This window comes from Schistocerca piceifrons, chromosome 7, assembly GCF_021461385.2.
Source record: "Schistocerca piceifrons isolate TAMUIC-IGC-003096 chromosome 7, iqSchPice1.1, whole genome shotgun sequence".
NCBI classification, from domain to species: domain Eukaryota; kingdom Metazoa; phylum Arthropoda; class Insecta; order Orthoptera; family Acrididae; genus Schistocerca; species Schistocerca piceifrons.
In genome coordinates this window covers 477,771,968-477,789,238 of record NC_060144.1, presented here as the reverse complement: position 1 = coordinate 477,789,238, position 17,271 = coordinate 477,771,968, and the positions used below count along the sequence as shown (strand labels likewise).

At 43.9% G+C, this 17,271-nt stretch overlaps 1 protein-coding gene across 1 annotated transcript in view; it reads left to right on the top strand.

Annotated features, from left to right (window-relative positions):
* Positions 1–9,327: 9,327 nt before the first annotated feature.
* The window catches only part of LOC124804983 (gamma-aminobutyric acid receptor subunit alpha-6-like), a 139,138-nt gene continuing 131,194 nt past the window's right edge, over positions 9,328–17,271 (top strand). The window contains exon 1 of the mRNA XM_047265374.1: positions 9,328–9,432. The gene's annotated coding sequence lies outside the window, so the exon portion shown is untranslated. The remainder of the gene's footprint in view (positions 9,433–17,271) is intronic.

Genomic DNA, 17,271 nt, shown 5'->3' with positions numbered 1-17,271 from the left:
TGGCCTAATTACAGGGAGATTGTTTTGGATCATGTTTGTCCGTTTAGGGGTGCGGTAGGTCCCGATTTTCTGTTTGTGGACGACACTGTCTCCCCACGCAGGACGGCTGAGGTGTTGTACTCACTGGAAAGTGAAGATATTGAACGTATGGAATGTCCTGCGTACTCCCTGGGCATAAAGCGTATAGGGCATGTCTGGGATTCATTTGGCTGACATGTTTCTCAGCGAACAGCCCCTCCCCGAACTTAGCAACAACTGCATACCGCCTTGAGATAGGACTGGAACAACATCCCTCAAGGACTCATCAACAGTTTCGTAGCCAGCATGATAAACAGGAGCCAAATGTGCATTAGTACCCGAGGAGGGCATATTCGTTACTGAGAGTCCGACATGTACCTTTATGATGGGATTCTGACCTGTGCCAGACAAGAACATTATTTACTTCTTTTATCCTGCTTTCCAATATGGTGAAATCTGCGCCATTTTTCCTCATAAATTAACCATTTCCCCTCTATTATGTATCTATTGTGTTTCATTTCGTCCATCATTGTCCGTGATTATTCCTGTCCAACAATGTGTAGATGTAATTGAAGAGCTGAAGAGACTTGCTGCACTGCGTCACTCTTTAGATACCTCTAATTCCAACTTTGTACTGTGTTTCCCTTTAGATACCACTAACTCGTAGGAGATGTACAGTGTGAACAGGCTAACAGCAGTGCAATTCGTAGGTGAAAAGCAACGTCGGACAGTGCAGCTCATTCTCATAATACTACAATCAGTTGTCCTTACAAGACCTTGACTATGACGTAATCTGGCTGACTTGAAATAATGGTTAGACCGTCAGTGAGAGAGCACTTCGATTTCCTGCTGCTAGTAAGGCGAGTACACCGTTCGCTTGTTACACATTTTTACGAGCTTCAAACAGGTACAACTTATTTTCAGTTATCTGGGTAGTTACTATTTTATTTTTGTAATTTCTTGCGTGTTTGAGTGCCTACTAGACACAACCTTTTATTTTAATAACAGTGTAGTGTACAGTATCGCCGTTGCCACTGACCCTCGTATCGTACAGGCTTTTGTTTGTTTGGTTAGAACAGCTCAGTGTCGGTTAGACCGTCAGTGAGAGAGCACTTCGATTTTCTGCTGCTAATAAGGCGAGTACACCGTTCGCTTGTTACACATTTTTACGAGCTTCAAACAGGTACAACTTATTTTCAGTTATCTGGGTAGTTACTATTTTATTTTTGTAATTTCTTGCGTGTTTGAGTGCCTACTAGACACAACCGTTTATTTTAATAAGTGTAGTGTACAGTATCGCCGTTGCTATCGACCCTCGTATCGTACAGGCTTTTGTTTGTTTGGTTAGAACAGCTCAGTGTCGGTTAGACCGTCAGTGAGAGAGCACTTCGATTTCCTGCTGCTAATAAGGCGAGTACACCGTTCGCTTGTAGGGTAAACATAGTCATGTGTAGGGACTGTGGTTGTTGTGAGCGGACGCAAGGAGAATTGGCCACTCTTCGGGGGCAGGTGGAGGCTTTGTCTGTTAGGCTCATCGAGCTCGAGGCGCAGGCGTCGGCTCGTAGTGGCGTTGGGGCAACTGTGGTGAGACCTATGCCTACTTCGGTGGCCTTGGAATCGCATGCAACCCCTGATGTCGCTGCGTCTTCCGGCAGTGAGCACCTTACCGGTCAGCCATCACTCCAGGGTGAATGGCGGACAGTGGTGGGCTCGCGCGTGCCTGGCCGAAAGGCGAAGGTGGGATCTGGCCGCGTGGCAGCTGCCTTACCCCTTTCCAACAGGTACGGGGTGCTTCCTAGTGGTGATGACATCGTTTCCGAGCCACCACAGGATGCCTCGCCTGTTGGGCCAGTGGCCGATTCTCCGGCAAGGTCCCGACAGTCACAGAGGGCGGGCCTATTAGTTATAGGGAGCTCCAACGTTAGGCGGGTTATGGAGCCCCTTAGGAAAATAGCAGGTAGGTCGGGGAAGAATGCCAGTGTGCACTCGGTGTGCTTGCCGGGGGGTCTCGTCCGTAATGTGGAGGAGGCCCTTCCGGCAGCTATTGAACGCACTGGGTGTGACCGGCTGCAGATAGTAGCACATGTCGGAACGAATGACGCCTGCCGCTTGGGTTCTGAGGCCATCCTTGGTTCCTTCCGGCGGCTGGCTGATTTGGTGAAGACAACCAGCATCGCACGCGGAGTGCAAGCTGAGCTTAATATCTGCAGCATAGTGCCCAGAGTCGATCGTGGTCCTCTGGTTTGGAGCCGTGTGGAGGGTCTAAACCAGAGGCTCAGACGACTCTGCGACTATAATGGTTGCAAATTCATCGACCTCCGTTATTGGGTGGAGAACTGTAGGGCCCCCCTAGACAGGTCAGGCGTGCACTACACACCGGAAGCAGCTACTAGGGTAGCAGAGTACGTGTGGCGTGCACACGGGGGTTTTTTAGGTTAGAGGGACCCCCCCTTGGGCGAAACGATAAAATAACTGACGGCTTACCAGAGAGGACATTATCATCGTTGATAAAGAACGTCCGTCCTCAGAGACCAAAAACAGGAAAAGTTAACGTAATATTGGTAAACTGCAGGAGTATCCAGGGCAAGGTTCCTGAATTAGTATCTCTTATTGAAGGAAATAGTGCGCATATAGTATTAGGAACGGAAAGTTGGTTAAAACCGGAAGTGAACAGTAACGAAATCCTAGACACAGAATGGAATATATACCGCAAGGATAGGATAAACGCCAATGGTGGAGGAGTATTTATAGCAGTAAAGAATTCAATAATATCCAGTGAAGTTATTAGCGAATGCGAATGTGAAATAATCTGGGTTAAGTTAAGTATCAAAGGTGGGTCAGATATGATAGTCGGATGCTTCTATAGACCACCTGCATCAGCAACCGTAGTAGTTGAGCGCCTCAGAGAGAACCTGCAGAACGTCGTGAAGAAGTTTCGTGATCATACTATTGTAATAGGGGGAGACTTCAATCTACCAGGTATAGAATGGGATAGTCACACAATCAGAACTGGAGCCAGGGACAGAGACTCTTGTGACATTATCCTGACTGCCTTGTCCGAGAATTACTTCGAGCAGATAGTTAGAGAACCAACTCGTGAAGCTAACGTTTTAGACCTCATAGCAACAAATAGACCGGAACTTTTCGACTCCGTGAATGTAGAAGAGGGTATCAGTGATCATAAGTCAGTGGTTGCATCAATGACTACAAGTGTAATAAGAAATGCCAAGAAAGGAAGGAAAATATATTTGCTTAACAAGAGTGATAGGGCACAAATCGCAGAATATCTGAGTGACCACCATCAAACGTTCATTTCTGAGGAAGAGGATGTGGAACAAAAATGGAAAAAATTCAGAAACATCGTCCAGTACGCCTTAGATAAGTTCGTACCGACTAAGGTCCAAAGCGAGGGGAAAGATCCACCGTGGTATAACAATCATGTACGAAAGGTACTACGGAAACAAAGAAAGCTTCATCATAGGTATAAGAGTAGTCGAATCATAGCTGATAAGGAAAAGCTGAACGAAGCGAAAAAGAGCGTAAAGAGAGCAATGAGAGAAGCATTCAACGAATTCGAACATAAAACATTGGCAAACAATCTAAACAAGAACCCTAAAAAGTTTTGGTCATATGTAAAATCGGTAAGCGGATCTAAATCCCCTATTCAGTCACTCGTTGACCACGATGGCACCGAAACAGAGGACGACCGAAGAAAGGCAGAAATACTGAATTCAGTGTTCCGAAACTGTTTCACTGCGGAAAATCGTAACACGGTCCCTGACTTCAGCCGTCGCACGGATGCCAAAATGGAAAATATTGAAATAAACGATATCGGAATTGAAAAACAACTGCTATCACTTAGTAGCGGAAAAGCATCCGGACCAGACGAGATACCCTTAAGATTCTACAGTGATTATGCTAAAGAACTTGCCCCCTTTCTATCAGCAATTTATCGTAGATCGCTGGAAGAACGTAAAGTACCTAGCGACTGGAAGAAAGCGCAGGTCGTTCCCATTTTCAAGAAGGGTCATAAATCAGATGCGAATAATTATAGGCCTATTTCGCTTACGTCAATCTGTTGTAGAATAATGGAACATGTTTTGTGTTCTCGTATTATGACGTTCTTAGATAATACAAATCTCCTTCATCATAACCAACATGGATTCCGCAAACAGAGATCATGTGAAACTCAGCTCGCCCTATTTGCCCAAGAAATTCACAGTGCCGTAGACACTGGCGAGCAGATTGATGCCGTATTCCTGGACTTCAGGAAGGCATTTGATACGGTTCCGCACTTACGTTTAGTGAAAAAAATACGAGCTTACGGAATATCGGACCAGGTTTGTGATTGGATTCAGGATTTCCTAGAAGAAAGAACACAACATGTCATTCTTAACGGTTCAAAATCTGCAGATGTAGAGGTAATTTCGGGAGTACCGCAAGGAAGCGTGATAGGACCTTTATTGTTTACAATATACATAAATGACTTAGTTGACAACATCGGTAGCTCCGTGAGGCTATTTGCAGATGACACGGTTGTCTACAAGAAAGTAGCAACATCAGAAGACTCGTACGTACTCCAGGAAGACCTGCAGAGGATTAATGCATGGTGCGACAGCTGGCAGCTTTCCCTAAACGTAGATAAATGTAATATAATGCGCATACATAGGGGCAGAAATCCATTCCAGTACGATTATGCCATAGGTGGTAAATCATTGGAAGCGGTAACGACCGTAAAATACTTAGGAGTTACTATCCGGAGCGATCTGAAGTGGAATGATCACATAAAACAAATAGTGGGAAAAGCAGGCGCCAGGTTGAGATTCATAGGAAGAATTCTAAGAAAATGTGACTCATCGACGAAAGAAGTAGCTTACAAAACGCTTGTTCGTCCGATTCTTGAGTATTGCTCATCAGTATGGGACCCTTACCAGGTTGGATTAATAGAAGAGATAGACATGATCCAGCGAAAAGCAGCGCGATTCGTCATGGGGACATTTAGTCAGCGCGAGAGCGTTACGGAGATGCTGAACAAGCTCCAGTGGCGGACACTTCAAGAAAGGCGTTACGCAATACGGAGAGGTTTATTATCGAAATTACGAGAGAGCACATTCCGGGAAGAGATGGGCAACATATTACTACCGCCCACATATATCTCGCGTAATGATCACAACGAAAAGATCCGAGAAATTAGAGCAAATACGGAGACTTACAAGCAGTCGTTCTTCCCACGCACAATTCGTGAATGGAACAGGGAAGGGGGGATCAGATAGTGGTACAATAAGTACCCTCCGCCACACACCGTAAGGTGGCTCGCGGAGTATAGATGTAGATGTAGATGTAGAATGGTCTGTACTAACACAATGACGTCACGTTAAGATTCGATATTCAGCTTCTCACGCTATAAATTACACTAAAGCTCGCTACATCACTACGTACGAAAGGATGAACACAATAATACTTTTCGTGGTATAATGGGGTCAGTGGTAGCTATCTGGTTACTAATTACAGCAACGCATCTGACTGTCAGGATTCACTAGGTTCGAAAGATAAACTACCACCAAAGCTAGTATCGATCACCAGAAAAATACTAAATGCAAGAGTCTACGGGGAGTAGGAATGAGGTATTTACTTTACCAATGACAGCATCCTACACTGAAGCTTACTCTGTGTACTTTAACAGCACAACAACGTAGGTACCAGAAACCATAGCTTTCGTATACAATTGGCTCTTGTAGTTGCTCCTCTTTTAAAGCTTCAACGAATAATCGTATGTACATTCAATCGGTGTGAACGTTCTAATTTTTTACGTAAATCGGTGAATGTGTTCACAAGGCAAAGATATAATTTTATATTGTTTATGTCTCGTTGTCCATCAATGATAACCTCTATAAGTAGCGCCTTGCTACAACACAACATCCTTGATTCTATTGAAATTTTATCATAATAAACTATTTCGTTATTCTCAACCTTTCAGATCTCAGTGGGACAACTTTTCATTTACAATTAATCACTTTTCAATAACATGCAAACTTGCTTTTCCTGTCTAAAGATTAATTATCTTTCTTTTCATTCCAAGTTGTTCGCTGAAAAAATATCATTCCTTCACTTTAATTTCTTTAAGTTTTCTTTTACCGATATTCTACTCTTTTTCTTCATTGGTCTTTGGATTCACTTTGTTACGAAAAGATATATTCAAGATATTAGTCTACTTTCAAATAAGCCTTTGATTTTTTCTTCTAATAGTTTGAGTATAAAGGATAAGTCGGGTACTGACTTTTTTAGTTTAAAATTGTTCTCTCTATTTCCTGAATTAAATAGGTACAAGTCAGCGTTTTATTTTAGGAGTGCTGATTCTCCATTCAAAACCCCTCTAAGCGGAAATGTAATTAAAAAAATAAAACAAAGAACGTGAGTGTCAGCGCCACTTTTCAGCTAAATGAACTTCAAATAATGACGAAGCTCAGCCAGTTCAGGCGTTGACTTCCGTGACCCACTGGTATTTAAAATTCAAAACACAGCAGTCGATAATCTCTTTCAGAGAGAATTAGCGAGTTCTCTAATAAATGGTTCTTGATTCATCGTTTAGGAAGAAGGGGAAAAAGCTATCAAACTCTCAATACACTACAGGCTGTTTCTCAATAAATAACTATTACGTAGGACGACCGTTCTCTTTAATGTGGACTACACATTCAGGCCATCCAACGAGATTTCCGGAATTTACTATACTACGACGCTCACGCTGAAGTCACGCAATAAATCCCAACAAAATATCGAGAAGTTACTGTTCCCCAGCGCTTGCGTATACCTGTTCATCAACAATAATACAGTGCAACGCTACTATCCCTTAGCTTGCTTTAATCCCCAACCACAAAATAACTAAGCGACTTCGCGTGAACACGACTCTTCACATACAACATACAACGGAAAATCTTACTGCCGGTCTCGGTGGCCGAGCGGTTCTAGGCGCTTCAGTCCAGGACCGTGTGACTGCTACGGTCGCATGTTCGAATCCTGCGGGCATGGATGTGTGTGATGTCCTTAGGTTAGTTAGGTTTAAGTAGTTCTAAGTCTCATAGTGCTCAGAGCCATTTGGACCAACCAAAATCTTACAAAAATATTGAAATGCGGTTCGCCTACCATCGCGTGGCTATTTAGTACCACAACGCACCATTAATCACAACTAGGAGAAACAAATCTCATACTTCAATAAATCGCAGCTTTTCCTATGTCTGGTGAGGCTACACTCTACCTAAATTGCCGAAATAACCATTTTCTTCATAAGCGGATAATCTTTCCAAAATATCTTTCTAAACGACATAGAACTGCTTTGAACACACTTGTGTTCTGTCCCCATTGCAGACCGTGTCATGTATCGTACGTGCGAGCCGATCTAATCACCCTCTTGAGATAATCTCTCTCGAGGCTCGCTACTCGAACAATACTCGGATACCACTGCTGAAATTCTAAAAGAACAAGCCAAGAACCATTCTTTGCGAACAAACTTATCACGCTAATTCTCTCTTTAACAATAAGTGTTTCTTCTTTGCAGTCGCTGGCAAACGTTCGTAACTGCATCGTAGTTGTTATCTTTGCCGCACTCCGCAGTACAGCAGTCGGCGGAGTTTTGCAATCTCGCTGACTGTACAGGACACAGCTTTTCTCGACCATCAAGTGTCACACATCTACAACATTTTAACACAAAAATGTAAGAAATATATATAAACAACTTAATCTCTTCATTCTTCTAGCACATAAAAATCGATAATAAGTTGACGCAATACAAACAAGTGACGCGCTTTTTATGGGCTAAAGACTGGCGCATTACATTGCACAGAATAGACTGCGTGGAGAGCTACATCGAAACAGTCTTCGGTAATTTCCAAGAATTATTGCCTATCGAAGTTGGAGGGCTCCAAACGGTACATATCGAACATGCGATAGTAAATCGATTATGGAAGTCCCGTGGCGCGCGTTATGATAAATTATTTGTGATCGTCATTTTTATCAGTTTTGCGTTGTTTCTTCAGCTCGTGTACATTACATTCTCGCCGTAATTGTTTGTGAATCGACACGGTTTCTCTTGGTAGCGAGTGTAATGTGTGCTGCTTCTCAAGTTTCTTCTGCGGATTGCCTCACATGGAAAACTCTAATTCCATGCACATTCGAGTACTCCAAATTATCGATTCAGACGAGCGTAATTCTTGTGTCGTGCTGTATTCGAGATTACACGTTGCAAGCCACAGCATCAGAAACTGAGTTATCGGCAAATACCGTGTGCGACTACTTCGGGTTTTGCCGAGAAGTGTGCTATGTGATGGTGACAAATGACAGTGTGCCAATTGGTGGACCGAATAAAATAGTAGACGTAGACGAATCTCAAATTTCTAGACGAAAGAATCAGAGAGAACGACCTTCTAAAAGTGAAGTAGATCATATTTGGGTTTTTGGTGGGATAGAAAGGGAGTCCCACAAGTGTTCCGTTGTGAGGGTATTGTCCCGGGACAAGGTGACTTTAGTGGGTCTCATAAAACATTTCATACTGCCTGGAACAAAAGTCATCACAGACGGGTTTCAGTTGTACCAGATTCTCAAAGCTGAAGGGTTCGACCACGAATTCGTGAACTGCTCTGTGGAGTTTGTCTCTTCAGATGACGCCAGTGTCCATACCCAGAATATAGAACGGCTGTGGAAGTCTGTCTAGTCCACCATAAAAAGAGAAGGGCGTCCAGGACAGAGGGACGAACTGTATTTGTTCCAGTACCTATACTTTCACAACTTGCGTTTGCAGGGGAAAGTCGACGCATACGACACTGCCGATATTCTTGCGCGATATTGGCAGAGTTTACCCTGGGTACGGGATAAAAAGGAATTGCCCCTGTAGCTTATACATCACGCGGACTGTCACAAGACGATAACACCGACGACGAGTAAGGTAAGTCGTCTCCTTTGAATTTACAAGTACCTCTCTAATGCTTCTCTTTTGTCGTTGTTGTGGTGACAACTTGAAACATTCTCGTAACGCGCGCCACAAGACTTCCATAATCGATTTACTATCGCACGTTCGATATGTATCGTTTGGAGCCCTCCAACTTCGATTGGCAGCCATTCTTGGGAATTACCCAGTCTTCAGAACGAAGACCTCAACAGCAGCAAACAACCATGCTGGTAGTTTAGTGCAAACTGCTCACTCTAAGGCCCCGGCTGTGGCGCCCCCTACAGATGGAGTCATAACGGTGAGCCGTGCAGGAAGATGGCGTGGGCGCTGCTATATGCAGACGGGCGCCGGCGGCGGCATCCGGCCAACGACAGCTGCGCGCAGTCCGTCTCGCCGCGCCGCCCTCTCCGTGTTGCCGCCTGCTCCACGGGCCGCCACACCTTGGTTCGCGCCGTACAGCCAGCCGTCACACCCAGGTATTCACTTCCACTAGTTCTGAATGGTTACGATAATGAGTTCCGCTCGCTGCAAATTCAGCGTTCTTCTGTCCTCCTGGTTTTCCACCATTCTTCTTGTAGAAGTGCACGATGCAGTTATCGTCGTGTCGTCAGTTAAATGATATCTTGAAACTTCCCGGCAAATTAAAACTGTGAGCCGGACCGAGATTGAAACTCGGGACCTTTGCCTTTCGCGGGCAAGTGCTCTACCAACTGAGCTACTCAAGCACGACTCACGCCACGTCCTCACAGCTTTACTTCTGCCAGTACCTCGTCTCCTACCTTCCAAACTTTACAGAAGCTCTCCTGCGAAACATGTAGAACTAGCAGTCCTGAAATAAAGGATATTGCGGAGACATGGCTTAGCCACAGCCTGGGGGATGTTTCCAGATTGAGATTTTCACTCTGCAGCAGAGTGTGCGCTGATATGAAACTGTTCTACAAGTTTCGCAGGAGAGCTTCTGTAAAGTTTGGGAGGTAGGAGACGAGGTACGGGCAGAAATAAAGCTGTGAGAACGGGGCGTGAGTCGTGCTTGGGTAGCTCAGTTGGTAGAGCACTTGCCCGCGAAAGGTAAAGGTCCCGAGTTCTAGTCTCGCTCCGGCTCACAGTTTTAATCTGCCAGGAAGTTTCGTATTAGCGCACACTCCGCTGCAGAGTGAAAATCTCAATCTGTAAATGATATCTTCTTCTTCCTTTGGTCCTCTTTCCACTCAACATCTCATCGAATGTGTTATTTATTGTTTTCTTGCTTCTCCTCCAATGTCCTGAACGATGTCTTTTCGTGCTTTTAACTATTTCCAGTATTTGTCTTTTCTCATTCACTCTGTGTAACAATCTCATTTAGTATTAGGTCGGTGCATTTTTGTTTTGCATGTTGAGATTCCGTTTGCTATGGGTTTAGTTATCGATTGTCATGTTTTATATGTAGTTCACTGTTGCTGTTTGAGTTAACATATTGTCATTTCGTCATTTCGAGGTAAAGAGAGGGGCTGTGGACTCTAGAAAATGCAGTACCAAGTGGATAAATCGGAACATTTCGGACATACTCTTCTGTTTGAATTTAATAGAGGGATAATATCAGAGTGGGCAGCCAGAAACATTAGCGCCGTGTGTGGGGATAATGCAATTGAACAGAGAACGGCAAGAAAATGTTTTCTCATTTTAAGGTGGATCGTTTTGACATTAGCGACTCTCCACGTTCAGGAAGACCTTCGGGGTTTGATGAAGATCGTTCAAACGCATTAATCCTCAATGATCCATGTCAGTGTACCCGAGAACTGTGATCTAAAGCCGGCGCGGTGACCGAGCGGTTCTAGGCGCTTCACTCCGGAACCATACGGCTGCTCCGGTCGCAGTTTCGAATCTTGCCTCGGGCACGGATGTGTGTGATGTCCTTAAGCTAGTTAGGTTTAAGTAGTTCTAAGTTTAGGGGACTGATGGCCTCCGACGTTAAGTCCCATAGTACTTAGAGCTATTTGAACCATTTGAACTGTGATCATTCCACTATCGTGCGACATTTGCATGCAGTTGGGAAGGATCAAAAATTATGTGTGGGTACCGCATGCTCTGTGCCAAAATCACACAAATCAGCAGGTCGCCATATTTGCATATCTGCTTGCTCGTCATCAATTGGCTCGTGAACGATACCGACCATTCCTATCCTGTATCGTTACTGGTGAGGAGAAATGGTGTCTTTATGCTGACGTAAGGAAGAGAAAGGAATGATTGAGCCCAAAAGAAGCAGCAGCTGCTTGTACAAAGACCTGCGCGCATTCACAAACGCTAATGTTATGCATCTGGTGGAAAAGCGACGGTGTGGTGTACTACGAATTGCTTGCCCGAGATGTAATCATCTCTGCTGACATTTATTGACAACAACTGAGACGGCTTGCAGACGCAGTCCAAGAACAACGACCAGAAACACTGCTTGAAGTGATGCTACCCCACGATAACGTATACCCGCGTTCTGCTAGACTGATGAAAAACACTATACGTGAGATGGATTGGGTTGGTTTGGGGAAGGAGACCAGACAGCGAGGTCATCGGTCTCATCGGATTAGGGAAGGACGGGGAAGGAAGTCGGCCGTGCCCTTTGAAAGGAACCATCCCGGCATTAGCCTGGAGCGATTTAGGGAAATCACGGAAAACCTAAATCAGGATGGCCGGACGCGGGATTGAACCGTCGTCCTCCCGACTGCGAGTCCAGTGTCTAACCACTGCGCCACCTCGCTCGGTGATGGATTAGGAAATCATTCCGGACGCATCTTATTCACCTGACCCTGCAACCTCAGATTTTAACCTTTTCTGCACTCTATCAAACAATCTTCAAGGAACTTCCTTTTCAGACGAAATTGCGCCTCCGAACCTGGCTCGATGAGTTCTTCGCCTCAAAACCACGTGATTTCACTACAGTCACGGAACCGAAAAGTTACCTCAGCGTTGAAAGACTGTTGTAAATAGTGAAGGAGAATATATTATTGATCACTAGAGTCTCTCTTACGTGTATCTGTTGTGTTTATCACACTTAGGGAAAATCGCCGCGTACTGGTACAACAACCCAATGTTTTGTCTCTCTATTTCTCACATTCCATTGTGCTCCAAATCCACATCTCAAAAATTTCTAAGCATTTCTCCTCTCGCCGCTGGAGTGTCTGTTTTGGCACCGTACAGAGCAACCCTTCATGCAAAACACTTCACCAATCTTTTCCTTAATTGTTTGGCTCTGAGCACTATGGGACTTAACATCTGACGTCATCAGTCCCGTAGAATTTAGAACTACTTAAACCTAACTAATCTAAGGACATCACACACATCCATGCCAGAGGCAGGATTGGAACCTGCGACCGTAGCGGTCGCGCGGTTCCGGACTGTAGCGCCTAGAACCGCTCGGCCACTCTGGTCGGCTTAATTGTTTATTTAATGAACCACAGAAAAGATTCCCGTAAAAAATTTCTTCTGCAGCACCTATCAGTGTTTTTATATCTTGATTACGTGTCATGTTACTAGTTATTATGCGTCCTAGGTACCTCAGGTTATCAATTTGTACCACTAACTCATACAGATATTAACTTTTCTCTTCCTTGATTCCCCTGTAAAAACCATTACCTTAGTCTTCTCCACATTTACCTTCATTCCATATTCTTCACAGTTGGAGTTCAGTTCTTGTAACACATTGTTAATCGCCTTTTCATTTTCACTTATTAATAGCATGTCATCAGCATATCTTATTACACATCTCATTATTGTTCCTCCTTTTGCCATAGCACTTTTCCGCTGGAGACACTTATTGACTAAATATCTAAACAGATATTAAACAGTGTAGATGAAAGACAATTGGCTTGTCTAACCTCTCCCCCGTTTGTAATCTCCTATTTTTACTTCTATCCATTGTTTTATGTATAAATTCCTTATTAATCTATCCTCCCAGTCAATTCCGATCTTGTTCACGATATCTAATAGTCTACTGAACCCAATCAAGGGCTCGTTCCAAGAAGACAAAAACTGCCAGAAGCTTCCCAGCCTTTTTGTAGCTATCGCCGGCCACTGTGACCGAGCGGTTCTAGGCGCTTCAGTCCGGAACCGCGCTGCTGCTACGGTCGCAGGTTCGAATCCTGCCTCGGGCATGGATGTGTGTGATGTCCTTAGGTTAGTTAGGTTTAAGTAGTTCTAATTGTAAGTCTAAGGGACTGATGACCTCAGATGTTAAGTGTCATAGTGCTTAGAGCCATTTGAACCATTTGTAGGTATCTTTACGCTACTATTTGTAACAGTCAAAAAAATGGTTCAGATGGCTCTGAGCACTATGGGACTTAACTGCTAAGGTCATCAGTCCCCTAGAACTTATAACTACTTAAACCTAACTAACCTAAGGACATCACACAATCCATACCCGAGGCAGGATTCGAACCTGCGACCGTAGCGGCGGCGCGGTTCCAGACTGTAGCGCCTTTAATCGCTTAGCCACCACGGCCGGCTTGTAACAGTCCAGTTTACTCACTTGTATCTTTGTCCCTTCTGAAACGGAACTACTCATCATCCGGTTCTTTCTCTATTTTAAATTGCATTCGTCAGTTCAGTATCATTAATATATAGGGTGATTCAGGAGGAATGTCATATAATTTGTGGGGTGGCTCTACATGTGAAAACAAACCGAAAAAGGCCAATAAACATGTGTCTGATTTTCGATCGGTACAGAACTAAAGCGGGTTGAAGACTACACACATCCATGAATAATTGTGAAGAAAAGTGTGAATGTTACTTACCGAAATGCTGTGTAGGCGCTGTTGAGGACGAATAATGGTGGGGCAGAGATAGAGCCATCCTACAAGAGGTGTCTAGAAAGTCCCCCACACATTTGAGTGCACTTGTCAGTGCGTGTGAATGTGTGTGCGTATTGCACATCGATCATCAACTCGGCAGGCTTTAGTGCGGGCAACAACGTCGGTTCACTGTTGAAGAAATGTGTTATTCAGATACTGGGATTCTTGGCTGGTACGGTGAATCAGTGGTCCATCATGCTGCAGGCACATTTCCCGTTGTTGCTCTAATATCACATCTCCCAGAAATTATAAGGAAATGCGCGTATTCTGCGGCTGTCACGCAGTTTTGCAGGAACACAGTACTTTCACCAGGTCATCAATCATACCACACCAGACGCTCACTGAGAACCTAACTTTGACTCTTGTTTCCCTAATCTGTGGGTTCTCCATCGCACATGTATGAGAAGTGTGGGTGTTCATCATACCATTGCGTGTAAATGTAGCCTTATCTGCAAATAAAGTGTATTAGACGACGCCTCTGTGTGCAGCCAATCATTCACAAAATCAAAATTGTTGTCTGCTTACTGAGTAGCATGGACGCAGAGGTCGCACGGGTTGCATATGGGAGTGTAAGGTACACAATTCTCGCGCTTGTAGAATAGCGAACTGAAGGCTAATGCGTCGTGTACTGGTGGTGGAGCTCTGTTATACCAGTGCAATAAGGTCTTCCTTTTCCTCAGCTGAGTGGACGGCCCCATGTTCTGATGTCACGTGTACACTGGGTAGCGTTCGGATTATAATGTTTGAAAAGCCCTGGAAAATAACCTGGCAGAGTGGGTTCGACAATCAGGGAAACATCTGTGATATTCTGTCACAGTTGCAGGGGCACTACCATTACAGTACCCATGCACAAAAAACATGTTTGTGTATTGTGACGGGTGAATGTATGCGGTGTATTGGTACTCACTGATACAATAGTCTTGCTCAATTAAACAACACTCAAGCACGACACATACATGACCTCACGACTGCTCACTGAGCCAACCCCCGATTGCTCACTGGGTATACTTGCAGCTGTTGCCTCGGTGCAACATCGCAGTGCTGTCATTTGTTTGAGAACCCCCACACCTCTTGTAGGATGGATCAGTCGTCTGTCCCATCATTATTCTGTTTGCCACAGCATTTCGGTAAGTAATATTCACACTTGTCCTCATAATCATTCATGGCTCCTATACCGTAAAGATCGAAAATCGGAGACATGTTCATCGGTCTTATTCGGTTCATTTTCACATTTAAAATCACTTCACAAATTATTTGATATTCCTCCTGAATCACTCAGATTTTTTTCCGAGCGTGATATCAAGTTTTGTTAAAAAATATCGTACATTTCATGTCATTACTTTTTATTCCGAAATAGAGCTTGGTTTTGTAAACACCAGCAAACAGTGAAAAAGCAAGTAAATAGAACGTCACTTACGTCATCGTACCAAGTTGTTGTTGTTGTGGTCTTCAGTCCTGAGACTGGTTTGATGCAGCTTTCCGTGCTACTCTATCCTGTGCAAGCTGCTTCATCTCCCAGTATGTACTGCAGCCTACATCCTTTTGAATCTGCTTAGTGTATTCATCTCTTGGTCTCCCTCTACGATTTTTACCCTCCACACTGCCCTCCAATACTAAACTGGTGATCTCTTGATGTCTCGGAACATGTCATACCAACCGATCCCTTCTTCTAGTCAAGTTGTGCCACAAATTCCTCTTCTCCTCAATTCTATTCGATACCTCCTCATTAGTTATGTGATCTACCCATCTAATCTTCAGCATTCTTCTGTAGCACCACATTTCGAAAGCTTCTATTCTCTTCTTGTCCAAACTATTTATCGTCCATGTTTCACTTTCATACATGGCTACACTCCATACAAATACTTTCAGAAACGACTTGCTGAAACTTAAATCTATACTCGATGTTACCAAATTTCTCTTCTTCAGAAACGCTTTCCTTGCCATTGCCAGTCTACATTTTATATCCTCTCTACTTCGACTCTCATCAGTTATTTTGCTCCCCAAATAGCTAAACTCCTTTACTACTTTAAGTGTCTCATTTCCCAATCTAATTCCCTTAGCATCAGCCGAGTTAACTCGACTACATTCCGTTATCCTCGTTTCGCTTTTGTTGATGTCCATCTTATATCCTCCTTTCAAGACACTGTCCATTCCGTTCAACTGCTCTTCCAAGTCCTTTGCTGTCTCTGACAGAATTACAATGTCATCAGCGAACCTCAAAGTTTTTATTTCTTCTCCATGGATTTTAATACCTACTCCGAACTTTTCTTTTGTTTCCTTTACTGCTCGCTCAATATACAGATTGAATAACATCGGGGAGAGGCTACAACCCTGTCTCACTCCCTTCCCAACCACTGCTTCCCTTTCATGTCGCTCGACTCGACTCTTATAACTGCCATCTGGTTTCTGTACAAATTGTAAATAGCATTTCGCTCCCTGTATTTCACCCTTGCCACCTTTAGAATTTGAAAGAGAGTATTCCAGTCAACATTGTCAAAAGCTTTCTCTAAGTGTACAAATGCTAGAAACGTAGGTTTGCCTGTTCTTAATCTACCTTCTACGATAAGCCGCACGGTCAGTAATGCCTCACGTGTTCCACCATTTCTACGGAATCCAAACTGATCTTCCCCGAGGTCGGCTTCTACCAGTTTTTCCATTCGTCTGTAAAGAATTCGCGTTAGTATTTTCCAGCTATGACTTATTAAACTGATAGTTCGGTAATTTTCACATCTGCCAACACCTGCTTTCTTTGGGATTGGAATTAATACATTCTTCTTGAAGTCTGAGGGTATTTCGCCTGTCTCATACATTTTGCTCGCCAGATGGTAGAGTTTTGTTAGGACTGGCTCTGCCAAGGCTGTCAGTAGTTCTAATGGAATGTTGTCTACTCCCGGGGCCTTGTTTCGACTTAGGTCTTTCAGTGCTCTGTCAAACTTTTCACGCAGTACCATATCTCCCATTTCATCTTCATCTACATCCTCTTCCATTTCCATAATATTGCCCTCAAATACATCGCCCTTCTATAGGCCCTCTATATACTCCTTCCACCTTTCTGCTTTCCCTTCTTTGCTTAGAACTGGGTTTCCATCTGAGCTCTTGATATTCATACAAGTGGCTCTCTTTTCTCCACAGGTCTCTTTAATTTTCCTGTAGGCAGTATCTATCTTACTCCTAGTGAGATATGCCTCTACATTCTTTCATTTGTCCTCTAGCCATCCCTGCTTAGTCATATTGCACTTCATGTCGATCTCATTTTTGAGACGTTTGTAATGCTTTTTGCCTGCTTCATTTACTGCATTTTTATATTTTCTCCTTTCATCAATTAAATTCAATGTTTCTTCTGTTACCCAAGGATTTCTACTAGCCCTCGTCTTTTTATCTACTTGATCCTCTGGTACCTTCCCTATTTCATTCCTCAAAGGTACCCATTCCTCTTCTACTGTATTTCTTTCCCCCATTCTTATCAATTGTTCCCTTATGCTCCCCCTGAAACTCTGT